Raw genomic sequence first — 5411 nt, 5'->3', positions numbered from 1 at the left:
ACTCTCAGCAGCCCCCGCCCCCTCCCACCTCTCCTCTTCCAGCCCCCTTAATTTCCAACGCCTCACACTCTGGCCGCCCTGGCTCCCCACGCCTACTTAATTCAAGCCTCGGCTTTCGCTCACGCCGTTTTCTGTTTCTCCCTCCCTTGCTCTCCCCGCCGCTTCATCTACCCACGTGCACCCCTCCTGTTCAATAGCGCCTCCCCCTGGCGCACCAGCCTTTGACAGTCTCCCCGCTCCCTGAGCGCTCTCTCTACAGCCATCCCCCCACACTGAGTAACTCTTGATTATATGCTGGCACGTGTGGTTTTTCCACTCAAGTGAACATTTTCTGAGCACCGCTGTGTATCAGGCACCGTGGGAAGTTCAGTCCTGCCAAAGACGACGTCTTATTCTGCTCTCAAGGAGCTTCCGAGGGGCTGCAGTTCATTCGCTCACTAGCTGCGTCCCATGAGGCATGGAGTCTTCTTCCAAAGTCCTGGGAGGCCCCTCTGTTTGACTCACTCGGGTCCTCCCCACTCCCTCCACTCGCAACCCCCACCTGCAGCTGAGGCTGTGCTGCCTTCTTCCTTCCTTCCTTCCCTGGGACCCATGAAAACTGAGCCCCCTTCCTAGCTCCTCCCAGACAGGGGCAGAAGCTCCTCTGTGTCCTCAGGATTAAAGACTGAGGCAGGACCTGTTTCCTTCATGGCCTGGCTGAAAATGTGGGCAGGAAGGGCAAATGGCATTGTTCCATTTGCCTTAAAATCCAGCCCTGCAGACAATACGCCAGCCTTCTTCAGCCAGGCCTCTTGCAGGGCATACAAGAGCGAATCGGGTGAGTTGGCAGTGGCCCAGATCTGTTGAGATGGGGGTGGAGTAGCAAGCTACCCCTTATGTCTCACCCATTCCTTTTGGTCCTTCCACATTAGTAATAATCATAATTCTAACTGTAATAATAATAATATTATTATGGCTAACATGCACGGAGCTTTACTGTGTGCCACGTGTTAAAGCACTCTGTATGGCTTATCTCACTTAATGTTCACAGCGGCCTTATGAGCTACATATTATTTTTATCTCCATTTCACAGATAAGGAAGCCAAGTTTTCTCCCCACAGTGAGGGTGGATGGGGGATTATTAAATAACTGAAGGCAGAAAGGAAAGATGAGCACAGATGACAAGGACTTCCAGAAACACCCCCTTTCTCTCCCCACCACTTTTTTTTTCTTGGTTTTTTTCTTTCCTTGTTTTGGAGGAATTGAGTTGGGGCGGAAGGAGGCAAAATTAAGTTAAAATTAACCAGAGGGACTTAAGGGCCCTTCTTCGTTTCCTTGTTGCTGCCCCTTCCCCCTTGGCCCCCAGGGCCCCGGGGGCGGGGGTTGGGCCGGTTAAGTTGGGGAAGGAGGGGTCCACTCTGCGTCTACAGCAACCACCTTCCTGGGGCTGCCGAAAGACCAGAGCCCAAATCCCCTCCACCACACTGGGTGGTACAGTGGTGTCCCCTTTCCCAGCCTGCCAAGCTGGGGCAGTTGGCATGCACCTCTCCCAAAGCCCCACTGAGCCTCTCTCCCAGGAACCCATTCTTTTACCTGGCCTGAAGCAGGTTAACTCCTCCCCCAGTTCAGCCCTGGGTCTCCCAGGCTGACAGCTCTTCCAGGCTTCCCTGACCCTCGTGCTATCCTCCCCCTGGCCGCAAGAGGGGAAAGCTTCCCAAGTTTTGCTGAGTGGGGTCTACAGCACTCAGCACTTGAATAGTCTGTAGCCATTCGAGTGTGGATTGGAGCCTCCCAGACCCACGGCTGAACTCCTCATTACCACTCCTCCAGGTGTCTTGTCCCAGCCCCCAGGTAATCCTGGGTAGCGGTTCCCCCCAAAATGAGGGCCCTGTAGGATGCTGCCATCACCTGTCCCTAGGCAGTTGCCTCTTCCAGCACAAAGATCTAGACTCCTGCTGCAAAGTTCTACCCGTACCCTTTAAGGAAACACTCAACCCTTCCCTATCCCATTGGTTCTTGCTGTGCCTCCCCAACACCTGCTAGGTCTCCAGTTATTGCAGGACATAAAGTACTGGGATGGATGAGTCCAAATGTAAGCAATGGGGAGCATTCATTAGTACAGTATATATTTCCACAGGACATAGAATCTTATCCCCAGTCCTCACACCCATCTACAGTGGCCCTTCCCCAAATCCCGTTTTCCTCCCCTCCTCCAGCAGAGGGTCCCCACACTCTGGCAGTCGAGCTGAGCTGGTCTGGCTCCTCCCCTGAGCCCCAGGCAATGCCCACCCCACCCCCAGCTGCCCCAGGTGGTGCTCACCTTACCTTACTGTCTAGGTGCTGTCAGGAGCTGCTAGCTTATGTGAGAAACAGGTCAGCCAGACCCAGTTGCCAGGCCAGCAGACAAGTGGAGGTGGGTGGGGATCTGGGCAGGAGTGGCCTGGCGCTTCCCGGCAGAGAATCCTGCCTCTCAGCCACCCTAAAGACGGGTAGGGGAGAGTGTCCCCATCTGTTGACAAAGTCCAGCCGAGACAAGGGAGTAGCTGAGGATCCCAAAAGTCAGTGAACTTGCCAGTCTAGGTCTGGAAAGGAGCGGGGGCTGGGGGAGACAACCTAGGTGCTGCACCTGGAAACCCCTCCCAGCCATGCCTCCAAAAAAAGAAAGAAAGAACCCCTCCCAACAGTGCCCTCTGCCGGCGAGCGGCTGTCCCCAGACGGTGGCTATTATTAAAGTGGCAGAAAACAAGAAGAGAACCTTAACCAGAGATCCTTAAGCTATAATGTACATAAGAATTACCTGGGGGACCTTGTTAAAATGTAGGTTGCGATTCTGTAGGTCTCGGTAGGGACCGAGATTCTGCAGCTCTAAGAAGCTCCCGGTGATGCCAGTGCAGCTGGTCCAGGGAGCTAGGCAGTCTCTAGCTCCATCCCCTTCCTGCGTAGAGAAGCCCGTGGAGGCGCTGAGAGGGTTAACCACTCGCAAGATGCTGGTGCCTTTGGGATGTCCCCGTACCTTCTCCCCACTCAGCGCTCTTTCCACTCCCACGCTCAGAATTGGGAGGGGCACTGCCCCTTGGGGGAGAGCTGAACTTGGGGGTCATTTGCCATCCCCCGTTCCTAGAAACTCTGCCTAGGAGAGAGCGATGACGCCACTGGAATGAAAGCTCCCTATGGAGAGGGACTTTTTCCCTCTGCTTTCTGCTGTCTCCTCAGCTCTTGGTATAGCCTGATACATATAGTAGGTGTTCAATAAAGACTTCTTGAACGGAGCTGAGAGAGAAGAGGATGCATACAACCCAGGCGAGCCATGCATTGTCTGTGTAATCCCGGACAAGGTACTTTGACCCTCTGCGCCTCAATTCCTTGCCTGTCAAATGCAGATAAAAATTCCCACCTTGTGTGGGATACTAACTGTCATCAGTGAGCCAATGAGTATAAAGTGCCCACCACAGAATGGCTGCTGGATAAATGGTAACTAATCAGTATGGCGTGGCCTCCTGCAGTTGAGGAACCTTGGTGAACTCCCCGAGAACCCCACTTATCATCTCTCATAGAAAATAAGTAACTTCCTCTGCTTTCATCTCAGTTAATGATTCTCTCACCTCTTGTCCCCGACTGCAACCCCCTCCCCTCTGCTTCTTCCCTGGGGGAGGTGAGAGGGTGGGATAAACCTCCCAGGGGAGCCCAGTTCCCCAAAGTGCTGAGCTGTAGCAGAGGAACCAGTGGAGAGCGGGCAACCCGGGAAGAAGGCCTCATGCCTAGAGGACCAGCAAGGAAGGGGTGCTCAGAACTTTGATAGGGAATGTAGGGGGGGTGTTCGTCTTTGTTGGACAAAGCTCTGAGTCACACAGGAGGCTGGACTTTGTCAACAGACAGGGCACCCTCCCCTACCCCTTTCTAGGGCAGCTGGGAGGCAGGACTCTGCCAGGAAGCACCAGGCCACTCCTGCCTGATACCCCACCCACCTCCACTTGTCGGCTGCCTTCTCTGAGTCACAAAGTCCTAGGGGTTTGTGAAAGCTAGAGTCCAAGTCATGCCAACCAGGAGGCTGTGACCAGGGGCTGTGTTCACGGATCATGAACTCACTTCCAAGGCTGGTGCTTGCCTCACCTGGGGACGATCCCGGTTACAGTAGGGCTCTGGAAGCATCTGAGGGCCCCTACCCACGGACACAGAGCTGGTTCACGGGATGCGGAGACCACAGGCATCATTAGCCTCGTAGCCTGGGGCTGCCTGAGCTGTCACTGCAGGCCCGGGTCTCACAGTGTCGAACCCTCACCACAACTCCTCAAACATTCCATCAAGAGCTACCCTCCAGAGGCCAGGCACCAAGAAGAGTCTGCCAGGAAGACCCCTGCTGAGAGGAACGCTTTGGGGCCACACAAGCCAGTGTCATCACCGTTGTCACTGTCTGAGAAAGGCAGACCAGCTGTGAACCCCGCTCCACCCTTCTCCCCACTCCCTACCCTCCCCTGCCTTTCACACATCACATATGATCAGGCTCCTGGCCTGGGAGAGGATGGTGTAGGGAGGGACAGAGAGCGGGGCCTCCAACACTGGACAGGAACAGAAAAACAGAGAGAGGCAGGCAGGTGAGCAAATGGACAGTGAGGAGCAGAGAAAGACAAGTGGAAAGATGCACAGGCAGGTATGCTGGTCAGCCCTGTCCCAGGACCCTCCAGGACTAATGTCCCTGACCCTTGACAGAAAAAGATAGATTAGGCAATCAGTCCAGAACACCAAAAATAATCAGATTTTTCCCCCTTTCAAATCCCATCAATCATGGTGGGGAGGCTGAAATATCATAAGCAAATGAGAAGAATGATATTGGGCAGGGGCCTTGGTTGGAGGAGGGACTATACACTGCCTCTCATGCAAATGACATGTAAATCAACATGCAAATGAGCCTCGCTGCTTATTAATCTAAGACCAGGCAGTTGTTTCCTTGAGAAATCAGGCCACAAGAAATCTGTCCACTTGTGTTTGCAGACTGACCCTATAGAAATGGAGAGATGTAGGGGCAGGCTCATTTCCCAAGGCTCCAGGTAGAAGTGAGGTAAGGCTTCAGAGAAAGGCATCCAAGGTCGGTAGGCTAAGTTTGAATTTGGGCAGGAGATTAGCCTGGGTGGGTCCCTTGAGTGCTCCAGTCTGGACTTGTGAGATAAGGGTGGGGCAGGTGGGCTGGCCCATTCGTGACGAGGAAAGAGCCCCAGGACTCTCTAGAGCCTGTCTTCAGAACGTGGTCCTTCCAGGTTGGTTATTGTCAGCTTAGGTAAGACACTGTCCTCGTCAAGGGCCTGCTACGTACCTGGCCAAGTGTTGCTCTCTGTGGGAGGTAAAAAAGGTGGTTACACGTGGACTTGACCTCCGGGAGTCAGGTGCACATGGAGGGAAATCTACTGAGAAGCAGTTACCAATGCTGGACGGTATCC

The 5411-nt window shown here is 54.0% G+C and overlaps 1 protein-coding gene across 2 annotated transcripts in view; it reads right to left on the bottom strand.

Annotated features, from left to right (window-relative positions):
- Nucleotides 1-2594, bottom strand: part of UNC5CL (unc-5 homolog C (C. elegans)-like) — an 11650-nt gene extending 9056 nt beyond the window's left edge. The window contains exon 1 of one of the 2 annotated variants that reach the window (XM_012640909.1): nt 2305-2594. The gene's annotated coding sequence lies outside the window, so the exon portion shown is untranslated. Of the gene's footprint in view, nt 1-2299 lie in introns of both variants that reach the window. The other variant, XM_012640910.1, reaches the window with a different exon arrangement.
- Nucleotides 2595-5411: the final 2817 nt, after the last annotated feature.

This window comes from Propithecus coquereli, unplaced genomic scaffold (genome assembly GCF_000956105.1).
Source record: "Propithecus coquereli isolate 6110/MARCELLA unplaced genomic scaffold, Pcoq_1.0 Scaffold158, whole genome shotgun sequence".
Lineage (NCBI taxonomy): Eukaryota > Metazoa > Chordata > Mammalia > Primates > Indriidae > Propithecus > Propithecus coquereli.
The sequence above is the reverse complement of the archived record's forward strand: the minus strand, read 5'-3'. Positions and strand labels throughout refer to the sequence as shown.